The sequence below is a fragment of the Dermacentor silvarum genome, chromosome 4, assembly GCF_013339745.2.
Source record: "Dermacentor silvarum isolate Dsil-2018 chromosome 4, BIME_Dsil_1.4, whole genome shotgun sequence".
Lineage (NCBI taxonomy): Eukaryota > Metazoa > Arthropoda > Arachnida > Ixodida > Ixodidae > Dermacentor > Dermacentor silvarum.
The window spans coordinates 214,977,860-214,994,729 of NC_051157.2; the positions used below are offsets into that span (position 1 = coordinate 214,977,860).

At 49.6% G+C, this 16,870-nt stretch overlaps 1 pseudogene; it reads right to left on the reverse strand.

Annotated features, from left to right (window-relative positions):
• Positions 1-487: 487 nt before the first annotated feature.
• LOC125945130 (uncharacterized) lies at positions 488-10,165 on the reverse strand (annotated as a pseudogene).
• Positions 10,166-16,870: the final 6,705 nt, after the last annotated feature.

Here is a 16,870-nt window from a genome sequence, read left to right on the forward strand (position 1 = left end):
CTTTTTCTACCTTTTTATACGGTTTTTCTTTCAAACAAAATTACTGTCACGTGGTTGTGTCGGTGAAGACGCAAACAATCAAACCAGTACAGAATGAGTAGTTTATTGGGGCGTACTTGGGGTGAGAAAATGGATTATTCACAGTGCAGGCAAAAAACACTTGCAGTACAGAGATAGTGGCAAGACACATGCTTTCTGCTGAGCAGTGGTAATATGAGTAGGTCACATGAAAATTAACAATCGCATGTGGCATGGGCTGCAGCAGATGGGAAAGCCCCAACAATTATTATTATTATTACAGATAGAGAGCTGCTATGTAGCAGCTTTGTGCCAATACTCGGCCAGATACATGGTATATATTAGTACCGAGGATAATTTTCTGCACACGTCATTAAAGTGAGATTATGCATAGTACATCATACACGAGCACAATATAAATCATGCAGAAAGTGATGACAAAGAGGAACGGTAAATTAATTTACACTGATTAAGAAAGCTGCCAATTTCCAGAGAAATAAGGTACTAGGTACTGGTCAGCAACAAACTTGCAGCACTTTACCAGCTCAGTGAAGAATGCCTTATCAAAAAGTGCAGGAACTTGCACACACTTCTCTTCACTGTACACGAAGAGGACACAACTCTTCTAACCGGTAACCCCCATTTGTGCCTGCACCTGGGTAAAATACCTGCTGCTGGCTTTGAGGCATCCAACACGCAGTTAATTCTTGCAAAATGCATCAATTCTCATGGGGCTTTTGATCTCCAAAAGGCGTGGTGCACAACTGCATGTATCGATTCCGTCTGGGCTTGCCCCAAGGAAAGGATGGCTGCGGCATAAAAAAAGACCACACTGCCCCACCTCGATGTCCACATGCTGTTTATTTTTTTCAAGGAAGGCTTTCCTTGCGCTGTCTTCGGATTAAAGGCCCCGCTTCATGGCGTAAGTAGCACGCACGTTCTTACCCATGATAGTGCTTAGCAGAGAGCGCACATCATGGGGCCCCATCTTTCTTTTGCACGTACTATTCACCCATGTGTACACTCTATGCGCCGATGATGCAGTTATAATTCCTTTACGGTAATGATGAATAAGGATTATAAACAGGGATAAGGTGCCTCAGAAAGGCTGGCCAACGTTTCGATAGGAGGACCTATCTTCGTCAAAGGCGGCCTCGTCATCCTCGGCGGGTTAGTTTTAAAGGGTTAGTGGAGTGACGTCACGTCGATGTCCGCTGTGGCTGTCTGTAAAGGGAGAGACTGAAAAGAAAATGAGCGCCGGCGCTTGACTGGCTAGGCGCGGTTTCTAAGACGAGGGGACAAGAGCGGGAGAGCGAGAAAGTGGCAAAAAAAATTATAAAAAAAACACCGTCAGAGGGGGTTGGGGGAGCAAGAGGCGAGTGAGCGTTCGGAGGAGTCGTGGTCGGCGTGCGTTTGGGGTCCCTGAAGAGCCGGTCAGTGTGCAGGTCACAATACGAGTTGAAAGCATGACTTGAGTAGCGTAGCACCAAGGCATCGGGTAATTTTGTGGTTGACAGGGAGCAGCTTGGCCCGTCAAGGGACGTTAGCCTCACTAGTTCGCCCTAGGCGTCGTCGCGGCGGTATACAGAATTGGCGAGACCTAGTGTGGTCAAGGCGCCGAAAAAGTATCCTGGCGTCTGGGATTTTCGACTGTCTCGGTGTGGATCTCGTGTGGAGAAAAAAAAAGAAAAAAAAAAGAAAACGCGCGTTTGAGGAAAAAAAAGAAAACCCAGCGCAGGAGGGTGACAGTGTAGAAAAAATATAATTAGAAATTTAAACCTGGGGGGGAGACAGGTGTACCTGGAAAAGCGCTCGTATGGTTGATCAATGCGTAAAAGCATGGAGGACGATAATCAATTGAGTGGTGGGGGAGATGCAGGGAAGAACTGGAAATGGAAGAATAGGTGAGGTTGAGGGAAAAAAAAACCGGCACAGGTGAGTGACAGCGGAAGAAATATAACTTGAAACATGAACACTGAGGGGACAGGTGTACCTGGAAAAGCGTTCGTATGGTTTATCAATGAGTAAAAGCATGGAGGAGGATAATAAATTGAGTGGTAGGGGAGATACAGTGAAGAACTGGAAATGGAAGAATAGGTGAGGTTGAGCATCGAGATTAGCTGGAGGTTTAACTTGTTTTGCGCCTTTGTTAATGGTATAACAATTTAAGGTTTATGTTACTGCTTTTAGCGATTCTAAGTTGCCACGCGATAAATTCATCCCCGTGGGGTGCAGGCATTTAAACTTGTGTATGAGGTATGATTCTGGTATAACAATTTAAGGTTTTAATTTAAGGTTGTAACAATTTAAGGATGAAGCAAGACTCTATATACTACAAACAAATTTTCTTTCACCTCGCGAGAGAAAATATACAGAATCATACCTCATACACAAGTTGAAATGCCTGCACCCCACGGGGATGAATTTATCGCGTGGCAACTTAGAATCGCTAAAAACAGTAACATAAACCTTAAATTGTTATACCATTAACAAAGGCGCAAAACAAGTTAAACCTCCAGCTAATCTCGATGCTCAACCTCACCTATTCTTCCATTTCCAGTTCTTCACTGTATCTCCCCTACCACTCAATTTATTATCCTCCTCCATGCTTTTACTCATTGATAAACCATACGAACGCTTTTCCAGGTACACCTGTCCCCTCAGTGTTCATGTTTCAAGTTATATTTCTTCCGCTGTCACTCACCTGTGCCGGTTTTTTTTCCCCTCAACCTCACCTATTCTTCCATTTCCAGTTCTTCCCTGCATCTCCCCTACCACTCAATTGATTATCGTCCTCCATGCTTTTACGCATTGATCAACCATACGAGCGCTTTTCCAGGTACACCTGTCTCCCCCCCAGGTTTAAATTTCTAATTATATTTTTTCTACACTGTCACCCTCCTACGCTGGGTTTTTTTCTTCCTCAAACGCGCGTTTTCTTTTTTTTTCTTTTTTTTCTCCACACGAGATCCACACCGAGACAGTCCAAAATCCCAGACGCCAGGATACCTTTTTCGGCGCCTTGACCACACAAGGTCTCGCCAATTCTGTATACCGCCGCGACGACGCCTAGGGCGAACTAGTGAGGCTAACGTCCCTTGACGGACCAAGCTGCTCCCTGTCAACCACAAAATTACCCGATGCCTTTATGCTACGCTACTCAAGTCATGCTTTCAACTCGTATTGTGACCTACACACTGACCGGCTCATCAGGGACCCCAAACACACGCCGACCACGACTCCTCCGAACGCTCACTCGCCTCTCGCTCCCCCAACCCCCTCTGACGGTGTTTTTTTTTTCATAATTTTTTTTTGCCACTTTCTCGCTCTCCCGCTCTTGTCCCCTCGTCTTAGAAACCGCGCCTAGCCAGTCAAGCGCCGGCGCTCATTTTCTTTTCAGTCTCTCCCTTTACAGACAGCCACAGCGGACATCGACGTGACGTCACTCCACTAACCCTTTAAAACTAACCCGCCGAGGATGACGAGGCCGCCTTTGACGAAGATAGGTCCTCCTATCGAAACGTTGGCCAGCCTTTCTGAGGCACCTTATCCCTGTTTATAATCCTTATTCCTCGTGTGCTACTCCATTAGTCAGCCATCTTTTTTTGATTTTGGATTTACGGTAATGATGCCACATGGGTGATCCACTCTGGAGCCTTGTGGCATTCTCCACACCATTCACGTCATCAACTGGGTACTGCACTGCACTTCCAGCTTTTACAGCATCAAGCCATCGTTTAGGCATTGCTTTGTCTTCTTCAGCACGATTTGCTGTTTCTGCAATTCTCACGGGCAAAAAGTCGTTTGCCTCGAGGGTGTCGGCAAAGCAGTCGAGGCCGCATTTCTTAAGTATAACGTGCAAGTTTATCAGGCTGGGTGTTTTCATCACCTTTCTGTCTGCTTTTAAAGAGGAATACTGCATTCGCTTTTGGTGTCGTTCTGGTGCACAGCTGATCCGGTCGCTGGTGTCCTTGGAAAAGACTACATTCTCAAAATCTTTCGTGACCTTCCTGGGGTCTCTGGGGTGATACCACTGTCTTTCCGTCTCTGCGCACGAGAGAGAGTCTGGCACAGATGCCAAATCATGCTGTGCAGTGTACATTAAACCATTCCAGACACAGCAGATGTGCTTGCACACTGCACCTTTGCCTGCAACGCAGGTGCAGCCCCCCGAAACTACCTCACCATCACATTTGCACAACTTGATGGATGCCTTGTACAGGGTCCTAGTAGTCATGGAAGCTAGCACTTCTGCACGTACAACAGTCTCTGCACCACTGCTTTCCAAAAACTGTAGCTTCTGTAGATGTCCTGATGTGAAGAGGCGTATCCCAGCATCTCGATGTTTGTGAGCACCTTTGCTTTCTATGTACCTGCATGGAATATTATAATGTCAGCATGTAGTGTGCAACTTATTGAGTGCAGATGTGCACTTGGAAAGATAAATAAAGTGAATAATACCATTTTTATGGAATTGCAACTTATAACTGGAGTTCAAGAACTGTTCTGAAAGATTATAATTGTGTGGTAAATGACCCCTCAAGCTTCATAAAACAGTATCTCTCTCTCTCTCTCTCTGCCTTTTGTCACAGTGTACTGCGCTGAACAACTGAGTCAATGAACCAATCCAGCTGGTAAACCATAAGCGATAACAAGCTACTGACCAAGGACAAGCACCTGCCCGTAGCTCAACACTGCAAACACAGTTCTATATCTGCAATCATAGGTCGGCAAAAAAAGTGGAGCTCACTCAGACTCATTCACGATTTATATTTTGCGCTTAGGGTTCCCTCAGGCACAGACTTGCCAAAATTTTTCCTGAGCTGGACTCACTCGCATTCACACTCACGAATTTTTTTTTCCCAACCGGACTCACTCGTACTCACACTCACGAAAATTTTACTCCCCCGGACTCACTCAAACTCAGACTCACGGCTCGATTTGAGTCTGAGTGAGTTGGAGTGAGCTGACTCATGAGTGAGTTTGCCGACCTATGTCTACAATACACGGAAAGCAAACTGGGGACACAGAAGGCAAAGAATTTCTGTCAGAGTGAAAGCTCAATCCTTAAGAATGTCTGAAACGTCAGCATGTGACGTAGCAGCGCTTCAGTAAATGAGAAGTGACCAGTTTGAGGATTTTTTATTATGTCACAGACTTAACTGGCTTACTCCAAACTCGCAGTGTGCTGCCAGGTTTACACGTGCCTTTATGAACTCGATCCCATTTTTGAGGAATGATGAAGGATTAAGTGGTATCATGCGCGTGTGTAAGACACTGTTTGCTGATAGTAGGCCTCCCATAGTTTGCGGCACATTCTGGTACTACATGACAGGACATTACCTGGCATGTCCAGCAGATTTGGAGTACTCACTCGTTAAGCAAGCTTATTATATTGCAGTGTGTAGGTGCACTTTTATGTTTCACGCACTGACTGTTTGCCGGATGCTTTCGATCATGACCTGCCCCTTTTTGTAGGTTTAATATATGGTTGTTTTTTCTCTTTCTGTGCCTCCAGTTTTGTTTGTGTTCAAATCCTTCCGATTCGTCATCCCTTTTTTTCATCTTTGTAGTAAAATATTAGATTCTTGCACTGCACTTTTTGTATACAGATGTTTGTTACTCTGTAACGTCCCTGAAAAAATGTCCTTGTGATGCTACAGCAGGTCCAAATAAATAATTAGGTAATGATATGTGGCATGCAGATGTTTATACCACTCTGTGGATGTGCTTGCTGAAAATTCAATGCCATTTAAGTCAAGCTGCTGTGTGCAAGAGCTGAAAGTTGATGTTCCTTTATGCGCATTCTATTTGTCTTAAAAGCCCCGTGGCATTAAAGCAGTTGGAACATACTATTTCATATTTTCGTTATTGTTCTGAAAGCTTCAGATTATTTCTACATTCATTGCCATGTAATAATTTTGCTCCTCGACGTGCTCTAAGGAGAAATCTCATAGGTGTGTAAAGGGGTGTACTGAACAGTTCAGATGGTAGCGTCTGTTCATAATGGAAAAGGCAGGTGACGCAGAGCAGGAACAGCTGGTTGCACGAACGGCTCCCACTCGTGCTAAGCACTGGCGATCCGGCTGGCCTTGTCCATGTGCTCTTCTTCTTCATTACAATTACCCCCGGTGCAAAAGCGGAGCCATCCTGTCGACTTACGACGTGGAGACGAGCGGTTCATAGAATGGTTTCAGGCGGTGAACGTGGACAATATCCCGTCCACGGCGGCGCTTGTCGGATGTCGGTGTAAGCGGCTCTATGACATAGTTGACCGGAGAGGTGCGTTCGACGATGCGGTATGGTCCATCATACTTCGAGAGAAGTTTTATAGAAAGTACAGGCTTGGTATAAGGCACAGACAACAAGACAAGTGTGCCGGGAGCGAAGTTCGGATTCGTAGCGTCGCCATCGCGGTTGTCTTTTTGTCGTTGTTGGTCGTCGGAGGTGAAATGACGGGCTAATTGACGGCATTCCTCGGCGTATCGGGCGACGGCTGATACGGGAGCACACTCTGACGCGTCTGGTGTATAAGGCAAAACCGTATCGATGGTATGGGAAGGATCGCGACCGTAGAGGAGGAAGTACGGGGGAAATTCCCGTAGTACTTTGGGTAGCCGTATTGTGTGCGTACGTGACAAATGGGAGGATGATGTCCCAGTTTGTATGCTCCGATAAAACGTACATGGCGAGCATATCACCAAGGGTTCGATTGAAGCGCTCCGTAAGCCCGTTAGTTTGAGGATGGTACGCCGTAGTGGTCCGGTGAACTATGCGGCATTGAGCAAGCAGAACTTCAACCACCTGCGACAAAAACACGCGGCCTCTATCGCTCAGCAGTTCCCGAGGCGGTCCATGACGAAGAATGAAACGATGCAGCAGAAAGTGCGCAACGTCACTGGCGGTTGCTGCAGGTAGAGCGGCGGTTTCGGCATAGCGTGTAAGGTGATCAACCGCTACAATAATCCATCGTTTGCCAGCAGGTGTAAGCAGTAGCGGCCCGTACAGGTCAATTCCCTCACGGTCGAAGGCACGAGCAGGGCACGGAAGCGGCTGTAATAAACCGTGGGCCGGATGAGGCGGAGATTTGCGGCGTTAGCATTGCGGGCACGAGCGGACAAACTTTTGGACAAAAGTAAACATTCCTCACCAGTAGTAACGTTGCCGCAAGCGCTCATACGTCTTCAAAACGCCGGCGTGTGCACATTGTGGGTCATTATGGAAAGACGCGCACATGTCGGAACGCAAGGACCTGGGGATAAGTAGGAGCCACTTGCGACCATCGGACTGGTAGTTGCGTCGGTACACGAGGTTATCCCAGACAGCAAAATGGGCAGCCTGGCGACGCAGGGAGTGGGAGATGGGAGATGCTGGCGAGCCAGAAAGGAGATCCAAAAGAGAGGCCACCCAAGGATCCCTGCGCTGTTCTGATGCGAAGGTGTCGATGCTGATCGACGACACCGTCTCAAAGGTGGAGTGGGAGGCAGTGTCGGCTGGCAGCGGAGAGCGGGACAGAGCGTCAGCGTCAGTGTGCTTGCGGCTTGAGTGGTAGATGACGTGTATGTCGTATTCTTGAATGCGAAGAGCCCAGCGGGCAAGGCGTCCAGACGGGTCTTTTAAAGAGGATAACCAACAAAGGGCGTGATGGTCAGTAACCACATTGAAAGGTCTGCCGTATAAATAAGGGCGAGACTTTCCGAGTGCCCAAACGATGGCCAGGCATTCTTTTTCTGTGACGCTGTAATTGCGTTCCGCTTTGGTCAGCGCACGACTGGCGTAAGCAACGACGTACTCGGAGTAGCCAGGCTTGCGCTGCGCAAGGACAGCACCAAGGCCAATACCAGTGGCATCGGTATGCACTTCAGTTGGGGCGGTGGGGTCGCAGTTTCGCAGTATAGGCGGAGACGTCAGGAGACGGCGTAAGGTCACGAACGCGGTGTCGCATGCAGGAGACCAGGAGGATAGGTCGTTGGCACCACTTAAGAATTGTGTCAGAGGTGATATAATCGAGGCAAAATTGCGAATAAATCGTCTGAAGGAAGAACAGAGGCCGATGAAGGCGCGGAGTTCTTTGAGTGTCTTAGGTTTAGGAAACTCTGCCACAGCGCGAAGTTTTGATGGGTCTGGGCAAATGCCGTCTTGGGATACGACGTGACCTAGAATCATGAGCTTCCGCGCGGCGAACTGGCACTTTTTGAAGTTCAGTTGCAGGCCTGCGTTGGTCAAGGACGTCAACACTTGCCTAAGGCGGAGAAGATGCGTGCTGAAATCAGGGGCGAACACAACGATGTCGTCGAGGGAGCAAAAAGACGTGCTCCATTTTAGGCCGCGCAATATATTGTCCATCATTCGCTCAAACGTAGCAGGAGCATTGCATAGGCCAAATGACATCACATTAAATTCGTATAAACCATCTGGAGTACTGAATGCGGTTTTAGGGCGATGAACTGCTGACATCGGGACCTGCCAGTAGCCCGAGCGTAAATCCAACGAAGAGAAGAATTCAGCACCTTGCAAGCTGTCCAGAGCGTCGTCAATGCGGCGGCGGCAGAGTCGTGCAACATGGCCGGGAATACCGCAGGCATGACATATGGGCCTGTTGCCTTGCGTACGCCAAGGATTAGCAAAGGCAGGAGGAGGTCGATGAACGGGATGATGAACGGGTGGTAGCAGCCGTGGATGTAGCGCAACGAGTGGTTGATGAGGAGGCTGCGCGGCGACGGGTGCGTAAGTAAGTGGCGCTGCGACAGAGGACTGCTGATGCTGCATTGGTAGAGCCTCAGCAACTTGGTCTTCAATAACTCGCCGGAGCGTCGGAGCGAGCTGTGTAGGAGGCTGTCGCGGCAGCGGCTGCTGTTGGGGTAGCTAAGCGAAGGGTAGTGGAGAAAGCTGTCGTGCAACTTCCTCCCGCACAAAAGCTTGGATTTGTGTGAGCAGGGGGGAGCGTTCAAGGAATACTGTCATGGAAGAGAGGGTCTCGTCAGCCACTGAGGGGCGCCTGGTCAAATCGCGCTGCCTCCTCAGCTCGTCGTAGCTTTGGCACAAGTTTATGAGCTCTGCTACGGTACGCGGACTCTTGGCGATCAACATTTGGAAGATGTCATCGGCGATGCCCTTCAAAATGTGTTTCAATTTGTCATTTTCGGGCATAGAAGCATCCACATGTTTGCATAGGTCGAGAACCTCTTCGATATAACAGGTGAATGTTTCACCGGGTTGTTGAGCTCGCTCTCGTAACCGCTGCTCAGCGCGCAACTTGTGGACGGCGGGGCGACCGAACACTTCAGCGAAACTGGTCTTGAACGCGGACCAGGACTGAAAGTCGGCTTCGAGATTTTTAAACCACAGGTGAGCCACTCCCGCAAGGTAGAAGATGACGGCATTTAACTTGGCAGTATCGTCCCAACGATTGTGCAAGCTCACCCGTTCATTGGTAGACAACCAGTCATTGACGTCTTGCTCATCCGTACCGCTGAAAACCGCGGGATGGCGGAGCGGGAGAGTGCCAGAGCAGGCAACGGAGGGTGGCGGCGACGTCGGCTGGGGGGAGTCAGGCATGACGGAAGGCAGAGTCCGAGACCGGAGTTCCAGGGTGTAAACGTTCTTGAATACCCAGCACCTCGACCAATTGTAAAGGGGCGTACTGAACAGTTCAGATGGTAGTGTCTGTTCGTAATCGAAAAGGCAGGTGACGCAGAGCAGGAACAGCTGGTTGCACGAACGGCTCCCACTCGTGCTAAGCACTGGCGATCCGGCTGACCTTGTCCGTGTGCTCTTCTTCTTCATTACAGGTGTTATTTGTCAGCAAACATTTTGTGGTGACATAATCACCCTAAGAAAGGTTACTTATGTGTCCTGGCAAGGGGACGCACTGAAAAACAAACTTTAACCCATGTCTCGGCTTATTTATAAATTGGTTCCACTTTAACACAATGTTGTACATACCTATAGATGTGTTCTTTTCCAAAGAATGGGTTCAGTGACTTTGTCTGACTGGACCACTTTTCCTGGTTGTCGGTTATAGGTCTACATGCGATGATCATGATATACAGGCCTGCAACAAAAGAATATTTAGCATGCTGCAACCTACCATAGTCAAGTGTTAACACACTTTTATGAGCTTGTCATATAATAAAATTTCATAAGCCAAAGGTTTATATGGCGTGATTATTGTTACTGTTTCAACCATACTCTTAGATGGTTGAGACTATGAGGACCAGCACACATGCAGCTAACTCCCGCAGCCTTGACAATATGCTGCTTAATGTGCTAACTTGGTCGTCTTCCACAAACAAAGCTCCACTGAAAACGCAGCTGCTTTTGGAAAGTGCTAGCAACAAACTATCCATACACAATAACCATCAATGCAAAAGGAATGATGATGCAGCACGAACGCGGCATGAACTACGGTTCCGTAAAATTTGAAGCGCTTGGGCGAGCACGTTTCTCCGTGAGCGACAAATTTTTCTTAGCCCTTAAAGCACATGCCCGTCAGTGGCTAGCTACCCATGATAACCGATGCAGCATGAACGCGGCACGAACTACGGCTCCGTAAAATTTCAAGTGCTTGGGCGAGCACGTTTCTCCGCGAGCGACAAATTTTTCTTAGCCCATGCCCGTCAGTGGCTAGCTACCCATGATAACCGATGCAGCAGAGACGGCTGCACGAAAGCGAACTAGACAAATCGGCATTTCGCCACCCACTACACAGGCGTTCTCGGCTGCGCGTCACGATAATCTAAAATGTAAAGCAGCCTTGCCATTTCCTATATTTCTCCTTGTTGCGTATCGCCTGGGTGGTGGTCAGAGCGACGGTACGTAGGCGCGCGTAATCGGTGGGATCAGCTGACCGCTAACGGCGCATTACAAGAACGGCAGAATCGAGCGCGCAACACAGCGAGAAAATATCGGGCCTGCATTTCCGTGCGTCTTTACTGCTCGGTTTATCAGTGCTCGGAAAGCTCCAACTGCACCACACTCGGCACGTGTTTAGCAAATGGCCGTTGCTAATGCAGCGAAATACGATCAGCGCGATGCTTCTCAACTTCCGCGAAGCGGTCCATACAGACTTTGGCAACTACCTTTACATTGTCTTACTTTGACTACACCACTTACATAATCTAAACGTTAACTGACGACTAACGCAGGGTCACAGACCTCTCTGTTTCAGAATAAATGCACGGAATAACGATGCTGGCTCGTCGGGATATGCGGAGCCGACACGGCCGCTACAGCTGTACAATAAAGCGTGATATTTTATAAACTACGCTATAAGAAATAATAAGCTTCGTTGAAACACTTATCTAGAAGGTCTGAGTAATAATGTCAAGCATATGCGATGTTGATCGAAATCGATTTTCTTCACACGGCGCAAGTTGATCGGAGAGTCCTGGAAACCGCAGCGGCACAAGCGCTCCGAGAACTACAACTAAGATGGTGGCCGGTCAGTCGCCGTCGAGCTTGCGCATGCGCAGTATGCTCGGTGACATCGGTCTATTGGCCGCCAGAGCGCCGCTTCGAAAGATCTCTCCTGTCGCGCCCACTCTCCCACGTAGTAGTACGTGTCGTACATATTTGACGTTATCGGCCTTTGCCACCGAGTTGATGCCACCATGACCGAGGCGGACAACATAAGTCACGTCCTGAAAGGAATTGCTGATGATGCTTTTAACTTGCTGGTCTTTAAGGAATGCTCGACTGTTGAAGACATTATCAAGGAATGCCGGCGTATTGAAAATCTGAAGAGTCGCCGCATCGCCCAACAATTTATGCGGCTTCCAAACACAGCCGCTATATCGTCCTGCGCGGACGTTCAGCTGTCCAATCAGCAACCGACCACCGATAGCCTTGTTCGCATCGTGCGTCGTGAAATTGAGGCGGCGTCGCCACCTTCCTAGTCCACACGCCCTTCCGACGATTCCCGACCGACAGTCTCTTTAATCCAAGCCGTCGTGAGCGAAGAGCTGGCTCACGCAGGACTGCAGCCTGTTGCAACACTGCCTTACAGAAATACAGCAACGCTGCACCGCTATCGTGATCCGGCCCTGGGGAGAACCCAGGACGATAAGCCTATATGTTTTCATTGCCACGGCGTTGGACATATTTCCCGTCACTGCCGGTATCGCCAAACTTCCTCCCCCTCGCTCATTTTTTCACATTCGCCGCGACGACAATCGGCCCCTGCAGTTTCCCCCTCGTAACAACTCACCGCTCCGACACGCTCCTGTACCAACCTGCAGCTCCAACCGTTCACCTTCTCCGCACAATCGTCGTTCCCGGTCCCCTCTGCCCCGCCGCTATTCATCGCCGCACCCCTCTGGCCGCACTTCCCAGGAAAACAGCAATGCAGCTCCCGGAGGTGACGCTGCATTGGACCCACGACCTGCAAAGCCTCTTTTAACCTTGCCCAAGCACGAGAACCAACTTGCCGTAGAAGTGGATGGCCTACCCGCTACTGCCCTTATCGACACCGGTGCACATAATTGTATCATGAACGCTGATCTCCGTGAACGCTTACACAAAGTGCTAACACCTCCAGAGTCCCGCGCTGTGCGTGTCGCTGACGGCGAAACTCCGTCCGTGCTTGGAATGTGCACCGCACGCGTGAGCGTCCCTGGCCGCCACACTTCAGTGTTTCATGTTCTTCGCCACTGGCCTCATGACGTAATCCTTGGACTCGATTTCTTGACTGACCACTCCTCTGTAATTGCCTGCTCGGCTGGTGTCGTTGAACATGACTTCCTCTCTTCACTAGGCGTTCCCGACGTAGTTCAGAGCCAGCTCTTTGTGCCGAGTTTGTTCGTTTGCCGCCCCAAGCACTCACTTGTATTGTGGCTGTACCTTGCCCCAGTGTACCGGATGGTGACTATGGGGTTTCTCCGTCTACCAGTAACCTTTTGCCGCACAACATTTCCTTTCCCCCCACTGTTGTGACTGTTGCGACCAACCAGACTTGCCTGCCCCTCTTGAACTTCGGTCTCTGTCCTCAAGTTCTTCCCCAAGGCAAAGTTTTAGCCACCCTGTCACCATCAGATGAGTGCCAGATTTCATCACTGTCACCTGATACCACGTCCGCAATTTTGTCCGCCGACGCGCCTACGCCTCCGTCGGTACAGAGCGCTATCACAAAGATGATTGCCCCGGACTGTCTGCCCTCCCAAGCAGACGACCTCCGTCATTTGCTCGTCGAAGATTCCGACATCTTCGACTCTGACGGCCGTTCATTAGGTGACACCTCTCTCGTCAAACATAGCATACATACTGGAGATGCGCCTCGCGATTCACCGGCGACCTTATCGCGTGTCACCATCCGAGCGCCAAGTTATACAACAAGAGGTTGACAAGATGGTTTCAAAAGGCATTATTGAGCCGTCCGCGAGTCCATGGGCTTCTCCTGTTGTCTTAGTTAAAAAGAAAGACAACAGTTGGCGATTTTGCATTGATTATAGGCATCTCAATAAGATCACCAAGAAGGATCTATATCCTCTTCCACGAATTGATGACGCTCTGGATTGCCTTCACGGCGCGACGTATTTTTCATCCATCGACCTGCGCTCTGGTTACTGGCAGATCGCCGTGGACGACAGGGACCGTGAAAAGACAGCATTTGTTACAGCTGACGGCCTCTATCAGTTCAAAGTTATGCCATTTGGCTTGTGCAATGCCCCGGCCACATTCTAGCGAATGATGGACACGCTGTTGCATAGCTTTAAATGGTCTTTTGGCTGTGCTACCTGGACGACGTGATCGTGTTCTCCCCGACATTTGCCTCACACCTCACACGTCTTTCATCCATCCTGTCAGTGTTTCGTGCGGCTGGGCTACAACTTAATTCTTCGAAATGCCACTTCGGTCGCCGCAAAATTACCATCCTCGGGCATCTCGTGGATTCAACTGGCATCCGTCCCGTCCCAACCCCGCCAAGGTTCGTGCTGTCATCGAGTTCCCCGTACCAACTGTGCCAAGGATGTTCGAAGCTTTGTGGGCTTGTGCTCGTATTTCCGCCGATTTGTCAGAAATTTTTCAGACATAGCCCGTCTACTAACAGATATTTTCAGGAAAGACGCTCCGTTTTCATGGGGTTTCGCTCAAGCCACAGGTTTTTCACACCTTATCACGCTACTCACTACCCCGCCGATTCTCGCCCACTTTGATACCAATGCTCAAACTGAAGTACGCACTGACGCGAGTGGGTATGGCATTGGTGCTCCTTTAGCCCAATGCCAACGTGGTCGTGACCGAGTTATTGTGTACGCCAGCCGGCGTCTTTCCCCTGCCGAGCTCAATTATCCCTTTACCGAGCGCGATTGCCTCGCTCTTGTTTGGGCAGTTAGCAAATTTCGCCCCTACTTATACGGACGGCCTTTTACTGTTACCACTGACTGCCACGCTCTGCGCTAGCTTTCGAGCCTAAAGGACCCCACTGGGCGTCTAGGTCGCTGGGCTCTACGTCTCCAGGAAGTCACGTACACTATGGTGTACAAGTCTGGCCGACTACACCAGGATGCCGACTGCTTGTCTCGGCACCCCGTTGATGCCCCCGAAGCTACCTCGGAGGATACACCGCCTGGCCTTTTCTCTCTCTCCGCTTTCAGCCACATTGGTGACGAGCAACGGCGGGGGGCACGTCTCTAAATGATCTCATCAACGGCCTGTAGTCTGGCTCGTCGGACCGATCACTTCGCCTGTTTGTATTTATATCGCCGTAACATGCACCCCGAGGGACAGCAACTACTACTCGTCGTTCCCGCACACCTTCGGGCGACCGTACTCGAGCAACTACATGATGTGCCAACAGCCGGCCACCTTGGTGTATTCAGAACGTATGACCATGTACGGCGGCGCTCTTTCTGGCCCGATCTCCACCGTTCTTTTCAACGTTATGTCGCTGCCTGCGCGTCGTGCCAACGCCGAAAAAGGCCATCTCTTCCTCCAGCTGGGCTCCTCCAGCCTATTGACATACCCGCCGAGCCATTTTTTCGTGTTGTCCTCGACCTTCTCGGCCCCTTCCCTCTCTCCACCGCTGGCAATAAATGGATTGCCGTTGCTACGGATTATGCGACCCGTTACGCTATCACAAGACCTGTCCCGACCAGTTGCGCTACAGACGTCGCCGACTCCTTGATGCAAGACGTAATTTTACATCATGGCACTGCTCGTCAGCTTCTCACCGACCAGGGTCGCTACTTCTTATCTAAAGTCATTGAAGACTGTGCCACCAAACACAAACCTACGACGGCGTACCACCATCAAACGAACGGTCTTACTGAACGTCTCAATCGCACTATCACTGTGTGTGCTGATATGCTCTCTATGTGTCTTTCGTCTGATCACTATGACTGTGACACTGCGCTAACTTTTGTCACCTTTGCCTATAACTCCTCACGCCATGACACCGCCGGCTACTCTCCCTTCTATCATCTGTACGGGCGAGACCCAACGCTCCCTTTTGACACACTTATTTCGACCCCTGCCGCACTGCCTACTGAATACGACCGCCACGCCATTGCTACAGCAGAAAAGGCACGTCACATTGCCCGTCTTCGCCTCTCTGCGTCGCAGTCATTGCAGAAGGTGTTGTACGACGTCCACCACCGGGACGCCCGCTTCAGTGCGGGTGATCTTTTCCTTGTCTGGACCCCATCTCGGCGCGTTGGCCTTTCTGAAAAACTACTTTGGAAATACTTTGGCCCCTACCGCGTCCTGCGACATTTGGCAGATGTCACTTACAAAATAGCCTCGCTCGACCCTACCACGTCTTCTCCTTCCTCAGACGTCGTGCACGTGGCCGGCCTCAAACCATACCTCGCGCCCACCGTACCCTGTCTTAGGCGCCGGGTCGGCGCTTTTCGGGTCGGAGGTTAATGTTACGAGACTGCGCGCAATGGGACAAAGATGACGTTGACCATTCGGGAGAAGACGACGATTCAAGAGATTGTCTTTCCGCCATCTTGGCAGTGATACAGCTCGCTGTATGTATTTTGTAAATATATTTTCAGTTTTACCGTTTGCCGTGACGATATATATATATATATATATATATATATATATATACACGGTTAGGCCCAGATAACTTGGACCAATTACGTGCCTAAAAATATCAAGTATTAGTGACATGCTAGTAAATCCTGTTAGTTTTCCTGTGACGGGCGCCATCTTCGGGTAGTGTGGCTAGCTTCCTCTGGGTACTCGGGAAGCGTTTGGCGATAAGTGGATTAGGAAGACGCCTAAGCTTTCGCTGCGCTTTCTTTACCCAAAGATAGCAGCTGCTATGACGCCGGTGAAAACTATGTGTTCTTGAAAGTCTCCTTGCGCTCCTCAGAAATGTTTTTTTCAGCAACGGTCTAATTTTAATCGAGATTAATTTGCCTAACTTGTTAAATGCTGAATTTTAAACCCATGTTGAGGAGCGACCTAAGAAACGTCATTTAGTATTGTATTGGACAGCTTCATGTTTATATTTTTGCCAACTTCGAAAGTTGGCAAAAATATGAATTACAAAAGAAGTCAGAGGCCTGCGCGGCACACGCAGCACAGTCGCAGCGTAATCTGCTGGAGCGACTCACGAGTACCTCCAATTTGGGCACCACGCACAACAGCGTCTTCGTGGCAGTCTGTTCGCCTTGTTTTGAGGAGGACTATCTGAACGGTCATCCCGGCGTCGACGGCGAGCTGCGACTTGTAATGCTCTCTGCACAGCAGTCTGCTGAGCCCGATCAAGCCTTACAATGGCAACTTTCATGTCGGGCACGCTGAGTTTGTAGGCACCTTTACTAGATGGCGCCACCATACTGGTGGAGGCTCGGCAGCTCGAGCAGCTCGGGATAGTGTTGATTACTACTAGAGGCGATAC